The following is a 16,935-nucleotide window of genomic DNA, read 5'->3' as shown; positions in this document are numbered from 1 at the left end:
TTGACGTCACGCCGCAACGTCTCCGACGCACTCGGGAAATGTAGTCAATCTAAACGAGCACCGGTCTGTATGTAAACTGGAGGTGTACAGACGATTTTCTTCGCTATCTATTTTCTTTTTAGGACATGCCAAAAGAACAAGCTGTAAGAAAACACGAGAGAGGGTGTGAAAGAGTGCGCACTGCTTCTTTAACTTAGCTTAAAAATACCGCTAATTGGCATTAACGGTTAATCATGGCGTCTGAGGAGGAGGATAAACGAAATGTATTTTCAGCACACACAAGGTATTTCTTTCGTAAAAATAAAATAATATAAGAAAAAAGTATAAAGTCATTGAAATGTATTAAAAATACTGCTTTTTATCAGAATAAAATCGCAAACATTGCCCCTTTGTGTTTTGGTTAGCGAAGCGGCCGCTAGGGTGCGCTGTTTCATACTGCTCAACGGATTATCAACCAAATCACAATGAAATCTCTGTCTGCATGTCAGATGAATAGGTGTTTTGTGTATTTGCTGTATATTAATCTACATATGATGCATGTCTGAAATGAAATAATATGCAGGAATGTTTCTGTGCTTCCCACAGATGATGTAAAACAGCATTCTTCTTACACGTGTTGCTGTTTATGTTGTCTTGTGTTGTAGATTCAGAATAAGGCAGCATTTGTGTTTGCTAGCTGATCGTTTCTGACTCTTTTTTTTCTCAGTTTTTTGCCCTCTTGTGAGAATTTCAATACAATATTTCTCTCAGAATTGTGAGAAATTTATTAAAGAATGCTTAGAAACTTGCTATTGAGAGAAATCAAGTCACAACTCTGAAAATTACCAAACATAATATTAGTTTTAGTTGTAGTAGTAGGAAAATGTGCTGGTATTTTTTTGCAAAATTATTTATGAAATATAAAATAACGTGCTCACAACATCCAATCAGATAAGAGGAAAAGAAAAGCAATATGGTGTTTACAACTTCACAGAGAAGGCAGCATTCAAAGACTTAAAAGCACAAATAGTATCAGGTAAATTAAAATTGAGGGTGCTTTCACACCTGTGAATCAATTCAGTTGTTCAGAAACAGGGATTAAAATTGTTACATTGTTGCTCTTTGCTCTTGGTGCGGTTCGCTTTCACACGGCAAAGTTTCTAAACGGACCAAAAGAGCTAAAACAAGTCATGTGTGAGTAAACTATCCTCACATTGATCAGAGTATCACGGTTTATTTTGTAGAGTCCCGCTCAGGTGTCAGGGAAGGTGGTGGTTTGGTGGTGTTTGACAGGGTGCACGCTGCATGTCCGAAGAGCGAAGACTGATGTGGTGGGGAGGGGTGAGAATGGTGCGCGACATATTTAAGGACCGGGAGGGAGACGCGTGATTACCAGGAGATTATCACTCGTTTGCGGGCATCCTTGAGTCTCTGTGCATTTGCGGGAGACTAACGAGACTTCCGGGAGACTTGGGATGTCTGTTGAATGACCTCCCGCCCTACTCATAATTCTCTCTTCATATAGCAGTATGCCTATTACATATCTATAATACACTGGAATATAACCGGCCTCGGATCGTTTGCTTTCTCACTACAATCGATCCGCTCCAAAGTTCCTTTCTATTGAGCCGAGACCACCTCATTCAAGCGATCTCGGAGCGATTGTTTTGGCGCGGATCCGAGCACGATTGGGGGTTTCACATATGCCAAACGAACCACGCTAACTGGGCAAACGAGACAGGTTCCGAAACAAAAGTGTAGGTGTGAAAGCACCCTTAGTGACCCTATTGAGCCAGTATCGATTCTGTCTACTGTCCCGAGCATCTCTCACACTGGCCTTGGGCCATCGGACAGTCCTTATTGTTGAGCCCTGAGTAGTAAAATTAATTTTCCTTGACAGGAAATTGGTTATGGTCATCACCATATTGCTGCAGACATCCCATAAAAACAATACAAAATACAGCAGTTGCAAAATTCAGGGGCGCCTGCAGGATTTTATTTCAAGGAATGCACAAATCCACCACCCTTCCCCCAATCATGTCAAAAAACATTGATGCTTACTGTCAAAATGCTACATTATTTAAGGGCATACTTAATAATAATTTGTTTACTTTTTAATTTTAATATTTTGTTGAAATCTAAATGTAATGAACGCACATCAGCACCAAGGAAAAATCAGACGCTCAAAATGTAATCTTTAAAACTATGACATATCAAAACATTTGCAAATATATGACAGAAGATTGGGATACAATAGTGAAGCGTTAATAAAACCCTTACTTTCCACTGACCGAAAATCATCCACTCGCACAGCTGGGCTGAAACTAAAATATAATTCGTAATTTTTTTCTTGGGAAAAAATATATTTTTAAAACGAATTTTGCATATACAGTTGAAGTCAGAGTTATCAGAATCAGTTTTATTGCCAAGTGTGCCTCTGTTACGACGGGGGGAGTGACCGAGACAACTTGGGGTAAGATCCACAATGCAGGTTTATTCAGCATCAGGCAAGAAATGATCAAACAGGTGCAAACGGGTATATTCAGGCAGTCCAGAATCGTCGTCGTATAAACAGGCAATAGGTCTAAAGGCAGGCAGCTAAACAGAAGAACAAAGGTTAACAAGGCTAGGGTGAAACACGGAGAAACAAGACAGGGAGAAACGCTTTGTAATGTAACTGAAACAGCTAACAAGACTCGGCCAACAAGATTCTTCTTCTTCTTCTTCTTCAATTTAATGGCGGTTGACAAACAACAAAATGGTGTATTTCCGCCACCAACTGGTATGGAGTGTGGATCATTTTGATTTAGCCCTCACCTACCGCTTTCTTTTATTAAATCCTCCCCCATAAATGCGAATTTTTAAAGGGCCATGAAACCCCCTCGTTTCAGCAGGGTGTTTTCACACCTCTACTTTGGAAAAAGTCAGAAAAGTGGGCGTGTCCAGCTCTGTTTAGGGGGGAGTGTCGGAGGAACTAAAGTGGGAGTGTGTGGGAGTGTCTATTTGGGCACGCGCGAGTTTCAGTCAAAATACTCACACACAGGAGAAAGAAATGGTGTTTAACCTACATGGACATCTGTAGTGGAATTATTTGCCAAATTATTAAATGGTGGACTTTAACTGCAGTTTGGCTCTTTCATTCAGGGAATTCATTCATGTCCCTCGCGACAAACGAGATATTTGATTCGAGGAACTGCTCTAAGCGTGTATTTTTCATGCAATGTTTGATACCGCACGGCGAATGAGAGAAAAAAAAACCTCAGCATTTTCCGGAAACTTAGATGCACACGGCAGGTAGCGTCAGAAAGCCGCGTGTGTTATTCCGGTCACAAAATGCGGTTAAAAACCCTCCACGAGGTTAAAGTTTGGTTGTGGTCCTAACATGTTACGGTGCAATAGTTAACTTAGTTCGATACGAACAAACTGAATAAACAAAGAGCACTAGTTGCTCACTTACCAAATCTGTAGAGACAGGACAATCCACAGCAACTAGAGCCGCGTCTCTATGAAGAGAATACTACAAGCGATTCCAGATCTCAGCGTTTGCAGATGAGAACAGCTCTCAGGTAAACAATAATCCTCCTTAGACACGTAAGTTATTGTTGTCGAGCGTCGCGTACACTGTTAATCCACACGTGAGTCTGAGCTCTCACAGAGTGAAAAAGAAAACGAAACTTAACGGCAGCAAACTATAAAAGCAACACTTCACGCTTGTTTTGCCAACACAACGTGGCGTCTCTGTGGCGTAAACACGGTGACACTAATGAATATTAATGAAGTTGCACAATAGAGCGCGCTGATTGGTTTGAACCAAGCTTTACTCCTGCATTAATGCATCACACTGTAAGACGTAATAAGACTCACTCTGGCACAGACGCCCAGTCTGCACGCTGGAATACACGCTATTATGTCCTGACCGTGACGCAGCTTCAAAAATTTGTTTCAAACCGGAAGTACGAATTTGCTTGAAGTAACGCAAAAACAACCAATTTACACTTTTTAGTGAAATATAGGTGTTCTAATAGTGTTTTTAGCAGTGTGGGACACATATACGACTAGCAACAGCTCAAAAAATGTGTTTTGGTGTTTCGTGACCCTTTAAGATATTTCAATAAAAAGGTAAAACATTTATTTCCTGATTTATTTTGTAGGATGTCATCTAATTTGAATTGAACTTTTATTTCTTCTAAATTCTTACCAAGTTCTCTCCTTTCATCTTCATATTTCTTGCAGTGTCCGGCCAACAAGATGGGTCAATGAGTGGCTTATGAATGGTGTGTTATCAGTCTCTCACAAGGTTCAGCTGGTGAGTGTAATCAAGCTAGATGAATGAGCAGGCGTGAGTGTCTTAGAGAAGTGCATGTATGAATATGTAGTCCAGGAAAAGGCGGAAGTGTAGTCCATGGTTTGTTGTGAGAACCAGCGATCTCTGGAGAGCGATCGCTGGATATGTGACAGCCTCACACACACAAGGAATTTGTTTTTGTGTACAGAAGCTTCCAGTGTACATAATGTGACAAGTGACAACACAAAATAAATATGAGAAAAAAGATGATAAACGTTAAACAGAGATGCAGTTAGTCCAGAAATCTGGATGTTGAGTTGTATGTACAGATTTGTTATAAATATACAGGTTATAAGGTGCTGTGGACAAATGCGAATGTAGAAAGTATTGCATTGTATGTTGAAATAAGGTGCTGTGGACAAGTGCGTATGAGAAGGTATTGCACATATTTATTGCACAGTAGGGGGATATTTAACTGTTCATGAGGTAGATGGCCTGAGGAAAGACACTTTTCCTGTGTCTGGCTGTTTTTGTGCTTGGTGCTCTGAAGCGTCGACCAGACGGTAACAGTTCGAACAGGTAGTGTGCTGGGTGTGAGGCGTCCAGAGTGATTTTGCGAGCCCTTTCACTCACTCTGGAAGAGTGCAGTTCTTGAAGTGTAGGAAGGGTAGTGCCAGTGATTCGTTCTGCAGTCCGGACTATTCGCTGTAGTCTACGGAGGTCGGTTTTGGAAGCTGAGCCGAACCAGACGGTGATTGAAGTGCAGAGGATGGATTGGATGACAGCTGAGTAGAACTGTACGAGCAGCTGGTGTGGCAGGTTAAACTACCTCAGCTGACGAAGGAAGTACAGTCTCTGCTGGGCTTTCGTCACGATCGAGTCTGTGAATGTCCTACTTCAGATCCTGAGAGATGGTGGTGCCCAGGAACCTGAAAGACTCTACCACAGTGCTGTTCATGATGGTGAGTGGGGGGAGTGCAGGGGGGTTTCTCCCAAAGTCCACTATCATATCCACTGTGTTGAGCGTGTTTAGCTCCAGGTTGTTGTATTTACACACAACCTGGAGCTGCCCCCTGTTTTTTTTTGTTTTTTTGTTTCCAATTTCTGTTTAACAAAAGCAGATTTTTTCTACACATTTTTAAAAATAATAGTTTTAATAACTCATCTCTAATTACAGATTTATTTTATCTTAGTCATGATGACAGTAAATAATATTTGACTTGCTATTTTTCAAGACACTTCTATATAGCTTAAAGTGACATTTAAAGGCTTCACTATGTTAATTAGTTTATTTAGGCAGGTTAGGGTAAGTTATTATATAACCATGGTTTGTTTTTTAGATAGTCAAAAAAAAAATAGCCTAAAGGGACTAATGATTTTGTCCTTAAAAAGGTGTTTAAAAAAATTAAAACTGCTTTTATTCTAGCCGAAATAAAACAAATAAGACTTTCTCCAGAAGAAAAAATATTATCAGACATACTGTCGAAATTTCCTTTCTCTTAAACATAATTTAGGAAATATTAAAAAAAATAAAATAAAAATCAAAGGGGGGCTAATAATTCTGACTTCAACTGTAGTTTGTTTCTTTACTGTTTAATAATCGATTTAAATTGTCATAAATAAAAAAGCGGCATTAATTACTGCCCTCTCATGGTAGGTACGCACAGTGCTAAAGCTGTATGGCTGCAGGCGCCACTGACAAAATTTATAATGCTTATTAAGAAAGACTCTTGTTAAATAAACCCACTGAAACAGGTACAAAGGATTTCTAACGGTTATAACTTACACTTTGGGACTCTATATCTTCTACCAGAGGGAAGCAGTTAATAATGTTGATACAAAAAATGAGTTGGATCGTCCACAATCCTTTCCACCTGATTGAGGACACAATTCTCATATAAAACTTGAGGATTAAAATATTCATTGTGCCCAACCATTTTCCATGCTGTCTTTAAGAGATGCATCAACTTAGATTTACACTAAACAGTTAGGTTGCCAAACCACACTGTGATACCATATGCTTTCAAGAACTGCTTTATAAAACAACATCCACTCTAATTTCCCCCCGCAATTCCAAGTTTATATCTTGCAATTTAATTTTCTTTTTTAGTACTGTCAGTTTTTAAAAATGTTGAGAAAAAAGTAAAATATACATTATAAATATAAACTTTTTTCAAAGTATAAATGTTTTAATAAAACAGTATTTAAACAGATTTACAGCTTATTATTTCTACTTGCAGTTAATTTCTTGAAGTATACTGCTTCAGAACAAAATAAAAATTGTGTAAGGGAGACTCAAAATTGTGAGAAATTTGCAACTTACTTTTTTAATTAATTAATTTACTTATTTATTTAATGGGAGAAACTGTTGGTATTTGTGACCAGGATTGTCAGATCTGTGGCTGATGTTTTGCATTTGCTGAGGCTTTTTTAAAAATATATTTAAATTGTTCCAGAAATTGTTGCTAGTTCATTCAGAAAACAGACATAATATAATATTTCCTTTTCACTTACATACTGTGATTGTAATGAGTTAATACATTGTGTTGCTTTTAGTTGGTATTTGCATGGAACTCTGATTCTTCAAATGTAGTATTATTACCATAGTAATATATAAAGAAAATAACATGAGTATATATATATATATATATATATATATATATATATATATATATATATATATATATATATATATACAATTTTTGTGTTAGAGATTTTATTTTATTTTTTATCATAATAATCAGGGTATCTGAGGAGTCTTAAAAAGTCTTACATTTCAAAAACTATACATTTAGGCGTTCAAAAGTTTTAAATCAACTGAAATATTGTGTTGTAGATCTTAATTATCTTGTGTCCATGTAAAGCTATGGGCCATCATCACCCTTCCAGTCACTAACAATATATTTAAATAGTTTTGAAAAACGTTTATTTATTAACTCTATTTATTTATTAATATGGTTGAATTATCTTCCTTTCAATACTTTTTGTTTTTAATGTCTTGTTTAAGGTTTGTTAAGGTTTTAACTTTAGCATTTAATTCATTTTTATCCTTAAATGGTCTTAAAAAGTATTTCATTTGACTTGATGAAACATGAAGAAACCCTGATAATGTACGGTATTTATTGTGACTGATTTCAAACACTTGAGTTGTTGTTGCCAAATGGCTTTACAATAGAAACAGAGCTGTAAACACAGCCCTCAGTGACATTCCTGACACTACTGTGCCAGTGTTTGTCATGACATGCTGTCACTCTTGTGGCACTTTGGCAAGACTTTACCAAAAGTAAAGCAATAAATGTGTCCCGGGAAATGATTCTGCTTATATTACAAAGTCAAACGCATTAGATTAGAAAGAAACCAGAACCATGTGAATCTTATTTTCATAAATCAAAAAAATGTCATCCTTACTGTAATGCATCAGTTTCAGGATTATTATCATTATCTTTTAGGAACACTAGATTTTTAATTCTTTAAATTGCAATTGATGAAAAACCAACAGTAGTATATATAAAACATGCACACACACTAAAAAATATTAAAGATTAAGATTATTTCTGTTATTTGTTACTATTTTTGGAATGCCAGCTATAGAAATGACAATATACACATTACTATACAATTCTGTTTCTTTGTAAACACAAATACAGACACACACACACTCACACATATATGTATATAGGATATACAAAGACACTGATGTAATATCCATAGGCACAATGTGTTTATACTATGCAAAAATAGCTTATTACCAACTTAATAGTGTATGGAGGATAGTAGCATCTGTGTGCAAGTCCAATATAAACTAAGGATAGATGATGTTGTGATGCATCTTCTTTTGTTTAAAAGTAACTGTGTAGTTACAAATACAGTGAAAATCTGTTTGCTAATTATACATACATGAACACATTAGTGCATTGAATGACTTTATGTTTTTGGGAGCTAAACTGGGTTTTTGTGAACTTAGCATTGTATCAGTTGATATAATATGGTTATTTTCTGTAAATTTAAACAGTCCTATAAACTTCCGTATTTTTACAGAAAATTCCTGGCAACCATTGCCGGTATTTTTCAGTAAATTTAACGGATTTTTTTAGCAGTGTAAATAAATTAGAGCTAAATTATAAATGTTGTGTTGATTGAACTAAACAACATTACCTTACCTTTATTTAACTAACTTAAGTTCACTCAAATAAATATTCTTTCTTTAAGGTAACTTAACTCTGTTACGTGGAACCTGTTAACATAAAAAAGTTAATTAAAGCCAACATATCATTTTTTTGAGTGTAGTCAGTAAGCAATTTTGTGTCCTCGTAAACCACATAAACAAGTACACATATACACATATTTGTAAATGTGATTTATGAAGGCACTGATGTAATCTTCATTGGCACAATGTGTTTATACTATACAAGAAATCTGTTTATTACCCACTAAATAGTGTACCCACTAATAGGTCAGTAACCAATTTTGTGTCCTCGTAAACCACATAAATAAGTACAACCATACACACAAATATTTGTATATATGACAGATGTAATCAAATAGACATCATGTATAATGTATTTTGTACTGTAAAAAACTGCTTATTACCAACTTAATAGAGTACACCAAGGTCAGTAACCAATTTTGAGTCTTCGTAAACCACATAAACAAGTACAGACATACACACACATATTTATATGTGATTTACAAGAACATTGGAGTAATCTCCATAGCCACAGTGTATTTTATACTATAAAATCTGCTTATTACTAACTTCATAGTGTATACCAAAGTCAGTAAACAATTTTGTGTCCTCGTAAACCACATAAACAAGTACACACATACACATATTTGTATATGTGATTTATGAAGGCACTGCTGTAATCTACATTGGAACAATGTGTTTAAACTATACAAAAATTGCTTATTACCAACTTAATAGTGTATACCCAGGTCAGTAAACAATTTTGTGTCCTCGTAAACCACATAAACAAGTACATATGTCCACACACATATTTGTATATATGATTTACAAGAACATTGTAGTAATCACCATAGGCGCAGTGTATTTTATACTGTAAAAAAATCTGCTTATTACCAAATTAATAGTGTACACCTAGGTCAGTAAACTATTTTGTGTCCTCGTAAACCACATAAATAAGTACAGACATACACACACATATTTGTATATATGATTTTCAAGAACATTGGAGTAATCTCCATAGCCACAGTGTATTGTAAACTATAAAATCTGCTTATTACTAACTTAATCGTGTATACCAAGGTCAGTAAACAATTATGTATCCTAGTAATCCACATAAACAAGTACACATACTCGCACATATTTGTATATATGATTTACAAGGACACTGGTGTAATCTCCATTGGCACAATGTATTTTATACTGTAAAAACTGCTTATTACTATACCAAATTAATGTACATCTAGGTCAGTAAATACTTTTGTGTCCTCGTAAACCACATAAACAAGTACACACACACACACACACATACACACACAAACATTTTTTTTCTGAATGTCAACCTTGACCGATTTGGTGTGGTTCACTCTGATGTGCTCTTTAGTTTGGGTGCCAGTTTTGCCGACATCACTTGAAGCACCTGAGACAGAGAAGTTCATTTCTTTCCCAGCAACTGCCCGGCCAGTAATGACCGTGTTTTCCTCATTTGGCAGAATACCACGGTCCAGCTGTCAGCAGGGTTCACAGACGTCTGTTTCAGCCCCCTCAGCTGCTAAACGCTACGAGAGACTGAGCGCATGAGGTAAAATTAGCTCTTAGTCAACACAGCGCTTCACGGGTCAGGACATAAAGGAGTGTGGGGTCTCTAAAGCATCTAAACCGTCTCCGTACACCATCTTTCTCTCATACAGGACACTGAAAAGGCAGATCATCAAGCAAGACCTTCTCATTGGTCTCTCTTTTCCTAGTCATTCTGCTCGCTCAGACTTGGATAGAGGACAACAATACAGTTCTCAGTGCTTCTCGGACTGTGGGAGCAGAAGGCAACATAAAGTCCGGACTGCTAAAAAGGAGCGTCTTTGTGATGGTTTATTCCAGGAACAGATGGACTTTACAGTGGACGTTTCTTTTGACTCGCTTTTAAAGTCTTCGCTGACTTCGACACAAAGTCATCTGTGAACCGAGACCTGTTACTTGGGACCATATATATATATATAAAAAGGTATGTTGTACTTCTAACTGTTATTATAATTTATTAATAAGTATGTATGTATTGGACTAGACTAAAAGTAAAACTGACGGGTCTTCGTGAACCTGTTGATATCTACTTAAACTTTTGAAAAATGTCAGTGTTGGGTCAATTCTTTCAAATTCATTTTAAATGACAGCTTTTAACCCAATGTTTGGGTTTGTCCATATTTGACTCAACACAACCCAGCATTTTTTAGACTGTGTGTGCATGTAAGAGTGTATGGGTGCTTCCCAGTACTGGGTTGCAGCTGAAAGGGCGTCCGCTGGGTAAAATAACATATGCTGGAATAGTTGGCGGTTCATTCCGCTGTGGCGGCCCCTGATGAATAAAGGGACTAAGCTGAAGGAAAATGAATTAATGATGAACGTGTAGCTTAATTTAGCATACTGTTGGGGCAGCAATTAACGATTATTTTAATAATCACTTAATCTGTCAATTATTTCTTCGATTAATCGATGAATTGATAAAAAAACAAGAAAAGCGTTAATTTACAACCCTGTATTAGAAAAGATTCATCCCTGAGCTGTTATAATAATAATAAAATAAAATAAATAAATAAAAAACTAAGGCAATGCAGTGGCGCAGTATGTAGTGCTCTCGCCTCATTGCAAGAAGGTCACTGGTTCAAGCCTCGGCTGGTTCATTTGGCATTTCTGTGTGGAGTTTGCATGTTCTCCCTGCGTTCGCGTGAGTTTCCTCTGGGTGCTCTGGATTCCCCCACAGTCCAAAGACATGGGGTACAGGTGAATTGGGTAGGCTAAATTTTCCGTAGTGTATGAGTGTGAATGAGTGTGTATGATTGTTTCCCAGAGATGGGTTTAGGCTGGAAGGGCATCCGCTGCGTAAAAACGTGCTGGATAAGTTAGCGGTTCATTCCGCTGTGGTGACCCAGGATTAATAAAGGGACTGAGCCTAAAAGAAAATGAATTAATGAATTCTGTATACTTTTATTTTGATATTTGCTTTTGGCATTGTGTCATTTTTGTTCATTTATTTATGATTTTAAGTGTTTAAAGTACATAATTTTTGTTAAATGTTGATGTTTAAATGGGATTTATTTATTATATGGGCATGGGAATTTTTTTTACTTGCACTAAGAATTCACGTATACTCAAACTATATTTTTTTACTTGTTCAAACTACTTATTTAAAATGAGCTGAAACAACAAAATTCTTGACATTTCATTGAGACAACTTAATTTTTTATGTTAAATCCATGTAAATTTGTTAAAAGCTAACTTAATCGATTTGTGTTGGGACAACATGAATAAATTGTGTGCAACCCTGCATTTTTTACAGTGTAGCAAAGTAGATAAAACAACTAAAATACGAGTTGAAATGCTACAGTATAGCCTTTGCATTAGCAACTGTCCTTCAGATCTATTGCATGGTAACTGAGTGGTCAGTACAGCTCTGGTATAATTTGTAAATAAGAGCAGATTTCAGGAAGCTCTTCATCAGATTGCACATTTCCTACTAAAGGAGTTCTTCTTTCACGAGTCCCCGGGAGCTGCTGGAAACATTACAGCACTTCGAAGTCCTCGGTGACCGAGGTGATGTCTGAAATCAGCTCGTGTGACTCAATATTCTCTCAAGACTCTAGGATCTGTCTAAACATTTATGTATGCGCGAATAAGAAGACATGCTTGTGTTTAGACTCAGGGAGAACATTGCAAATTTCAGTATTGACCTTGCGAATAAAGTAAAAATCAGAGCATATTGTGCCAATTTCACTATAGATTTGTTGTCCACCTAGCAAAACAATTCTGAAGTCTGAGAATAATGTATTGATATTACGTATATAATACTGAAAATTCAACCAATCCAATATAAATTCACATGCATTGCAGCAAATAATTCTGGAATCTGAGCATAATGTGCTGCTATGCAAACCAGTGATGCTGAATATTAAGCGATTTAGCTAAATATTTAATGATTTTGCTATTTGTTCACCATAGATCTTGCAAATACTTATGTTTGGAGCATAATGTGTCTAAACCATGATATGAATATTAAACGCTGTGCATAATGTGGTGCTTTCATGCAAAACCATGATGCAAAAGATTCAAAGATATCGCTATCCATTTACTTTTAACGTTGGGGATAGTTTTAGAAATTGAGCATAATAAAATTGCACTACGCAATGCCATGATACTGAATATTCAATGATTTAGCTGAGTATTTCATAATATTGCTGTGACTTTACTATCAGTGTTGCGAACAATGTTGGAATCTGAGCATTTAGGGGCAAAACCATGATACTAAATAATCAATAATTTGGCTATGAGTTCAATATAGTAAATAATTCTGGAATCTGACCATAATGTGTAGCTATTATGCAAAACCAAGATAATGAATATTCAATGATATGAGTTCACTATCAATATAGTAAATAAATCTGGAATCTGAGCTTAATCTGTGGATATTATGCAAAACTAAGATAATGAATATTCAATGATTTCGCTATGAGTTCACTATCAATATAGTAAATAAATCTGGAATCTGAGCTTAATCTGTGGATATTATGCAAAACTATGATAATGAATATTCAATGATTTCGCTATGAGTTCACTATCAATATAGTAAATAAATCTGGAATCCGAGCTTAATCTGTGGATATTATGCAAAACTAAGATAATGAATATTCAATAATTTCACTATGAGTTTCCTATCAATATAGTAAATAAATCTGGAATCTGAGCTTAATCTATGGATATTATGCAAAACTAAGATAATGAATATTCAATGATTTCGCTATGAGTTCACTATCAATATAGTAAATAAATCTGGAATCTGAGCTTAATCTGTGGATATTATGCAAAACTAAGATAATGAATATTCAATGATTTCGCTATGAGTTCACTATCAATATAGTAAATAAATCTGGAATCTGAGCTTAATCTGTGGATATTATGCAAAACTAAGATAATGAATATTCAATGATTTCGCTATGAGTTCACTATCAATATAGTAAATAAATCTGGAATCTGAGCTTAATCTGTGGATATTATGCAAAACTAAGATAATGAATATTCAATGATTTCGCTATGAGTTCACTATCAATATAGTAAATAAATCTGGAATCTGAGCTTAATCTGTGGATATTATGCAAAACTAAGATAATGAATATTCAATGATTTCGCTATGAGTTCACTATCAATATAGTAAATAAATCTGGAATCTAAGCTTAATATGTGGATATTATGCAAAACTAAGATAATGAATATTCAATGATTTCGCTATGAGTTCACTATCAATATAGTAAATAAATCTGGAATCTGAGCTTAATCTGTGGATATTATGCAAAACTAAGATAATGAATATTCAATGATTTCGCTATGAGTTCACTATCAATATAGTAAATAAATCTGGAATCTAAGCTTAATATGTGGATATTATGCAAAACTAAGATAATGAATATTCAATGATTTCGCTATGAGTTCACTATCAATATAGTAAATAAATCTGGAATCTGAGCTTAATCTGTGGATATTATGCAAAACTAAGATAATGAATATTCAATGATTTCACTATGAGTTCACTATCAATATAGTAAATAAATCTGGAATCTGAGCTTAATCTGTGGATATTATGCAAAACTAAGATAATGAATATTCAATGATTTCACTATGAGTTTCCTATCAATATAGTAAATAATTCTGGAATCTGACCATAATGTGTGGCTATTATGCAAAACTAAATTAATGAATATTCAGAAGATGATGAATATTCAATGATTTTGGATTAAGTTCACTTTCATCACAGCAAATAATTCTCAAATCTTAACATAATGACAATTTGCGGGAATTTATACATGATAATTCTGCAAAATAATTATAATATGATAATTCTGGAATCTGAGTATAATATGGTGCTCTTATGCAAATCCATGATACTGAATTTTCAGTGATTTCATTCTCCTTTTAATATCATTGCTGGAAATAATTCTGAGCATATAATATAGTGGCACCATGTAATACCCTGATACTTAATATTAAACGATTTCATTATAAATTCGCTGCCAGTGTAGCAAATAATTCTGGAATTGAGCATTCTATCAACATAGCAAGTAATGTGTGAATCAGAGCTTAATATGGCAACACAATAATACTAAATATACAATGATTTCGCTGTGAGTTGACTTAACAATTGCAAATAATGTATGAATCAGAGCATATTATGGCAACACAATAATACAAAAAATTCAAGAGTTTCTGGATTTCTTAGATTCTGGAATCTAGGCGTAATATGGCGCTATTATGCAAGACCATGATACTGAATATTCAATGGTTTTACACTTCAATATCGACGTTGTAAATAATGTTGGAATCTGTGTATAATTATGCTGGCTCTAATACTGAGTGTTCAATGATTTGAGTTCATTGTTAACGTTTGAAAATTACGTTGCAATCCAAGCTTGTGACAGCCATGATAGTGAATAATCGATTCATCAATTTACTGTAAGTTCAGGGTCAAGGTTGTAAATAATGTTGGATTCAGAGCATGATATGAATATTCAATTATTAAAATTACTATAAATGTTGCAAATAATGTTGGAATCTCACTGTATTATGTCTTAACCGCAATATTGAATATGCAATGAGTTCACTATCAACATAGCAAATAATTCTAGAATCTGAGCATAATAGGTACCATTATGCAAAACCAGATACTGAATATTCGAAGATTTAGCTAAATATTTAATGAGTTTGCTATGAGTTCCCTATTAATGTTGCTATAAATGTTGAAATCTGAGCACATTATGGCAAAACCATAATATTGATTATTCAATAATTTCGTCATGAGTTCACTATCAATGTATTGAATAATTCTGGAATCAGAGCATAATGTGGTGCTATTATGCAAAACCAGATACTGAATATTCAAAGATTTAGCTAAATATTTAATGAGTTTGCTATGAGTTCCCTATTAATGTTGCTATAAATGTTGAAATCTGAGCACATTATGGCAAAACCATAATATTGATTATTCAGTGATTTCGTCATGAGTTCACTATCAATGTATTGAATAATTCTGGAATCGGAGCAGAATGTGGTGCTAATATGCAAAACCAGATACTGAATATTCAAAGATTTAGTTGAATATGTTCTTATTTTGCTATATGAGTTCACTATTAATGTTGCAAATAACGTTGTGAGCTGAGCGTATTATGGCAAAACCGCAACATTGAATATTCAATGATTTTCCTGTGAGTTCACTGTCAACATAGGAAATAATTCTGGGGTCCGTTCTTCGTACATGGATTACTCAATTAGCTGGATTTGGATATTGACGATTTGACACGATCCAGGATCGTTTCGTCCTTCAAAGCTGATCCGAGAGTTGTTGTCATAGCAACAGTTCTGCTAGGTCAAACCTGATCGGGAACAGGTTCAATATAAACAGGATTAGATCGGCTCAGTTCAAGCAAAGATAATACAGAAAGTATGAACCAAATTCTGATATTTTCTTACAGTAGTAGTTATATACACTTGGGAAAATGGTACATATTTTTTAACTATATATATATAAAGTTATAGTCATTAATAAAATTAATAAAGTTATACATATTAATAAAACGTATGCAATCTTCACCCTTGAAACGAAAGTACAAAGACTGCCACCTGGTGGTGCAAAGAGAAAACTTATTTATTATGAACTTTTTAGATTGCTTTAGTAAAAATTGTGTATAATAGAAATGCAGAATTTGTGACTTTTTTTAAAGCAATAATACATTTATGCAGTCATAAACATGTTTTGTTAATATGCCAGTGATTTGATGCTTCACAAAAGTTGCAGACGCCTTTACCAATATGGAAATGCTTTTGTAAACAACAGTTATTCTTTACACCGATTAAAAAAACGGCTACAATAATAAAGAAAATCTTTTCTAAATGTAGAACTAAATACATTGATTTGCATTGAAATACATGATGAATACTCTTGACACATGAAAGTGTAAAGCCTGCAGCTTACAACAAATGTGGAAGGTTATTGCGTGTCATATTTAACAAGCCGTTTACTGCTAATTTGATGTAATTTTGCTCACGTGGATAATTGAATATTAATCAGATGATGTCATTACGCTGATGTGCCGTCAGCCAATCATTGCATTGCTGATTATGATTTCGAGGGTCGATAAATCTGTCCTTCACAACACACGCAGCGATCTCAGATCAGTTTATCCAGACATTCTAATCTGATTCGCGAACTTGTTTGAAGAACCAAATTAGCGAGAGATCAGTTATCAAGATTAAAAGATCCAGGATCTGCCAAATCATCTTAGATCATTTAAGCGAGGTACGAAGAACGGACCCCTGGATTCTGAGCATAATGTTGTGCTGTTATGCAAAACCATAAACAGAATATTCAATGATTTTGCTATAAATTCACGATCAGCCTTGCAAATAATTCTGGAATCTAAGCATAATTTAGGGTTATGCAAAACCATGATGC

General features: G+C 34.9%; 1 protein-coding gene across 8 annotated transcripts in view; it reads left to right on the top strand.

The window, feature by feature from the left end:
- The first annotated feature begins 10 nt into the window (after positions 1-10).
- The window catches only part of filip1b (filamin A interacting protein 1b), a 97,416-nt gene continuing 80,491 nt past the window's right edge, over positions 11-16,935 (top strand). For 4 of the 8 annotated variants that reach the window (XR_012396146.1, XM_073933755.1, XM_073933753.1 and 1 more), the window contains exon 1: positions 10,045-10,449. The gene's annotated coding sequence lies outside the window, so the exon portion shown is untranslated. The other 4 variants (XM_073933754.1, XM_073933749.1, XM_073933751.1 and 1 more) reach the window with 3 other exon arrangements.

Source organism: Danio rerio, chromosome 20, assembly GCF_049306965.1.
Source record: "Danio rerio strain Tuebingen ecotype United States chromosome 20, GRCz12tu, whole genome shotgun sequence".
Classification (NCBI taxonomy): domain Eukaryota; kingdom Metazoa; phylum Chordata; class Actinopteri; order Cypriniformes; family Danionidae; genus Danio; species Danio rerio.
The sequence above is the reverse complement of the archived record's forward strand: the minus strand, read 5'-3'. Positions and strand labels throughout refer to the sequence as shown.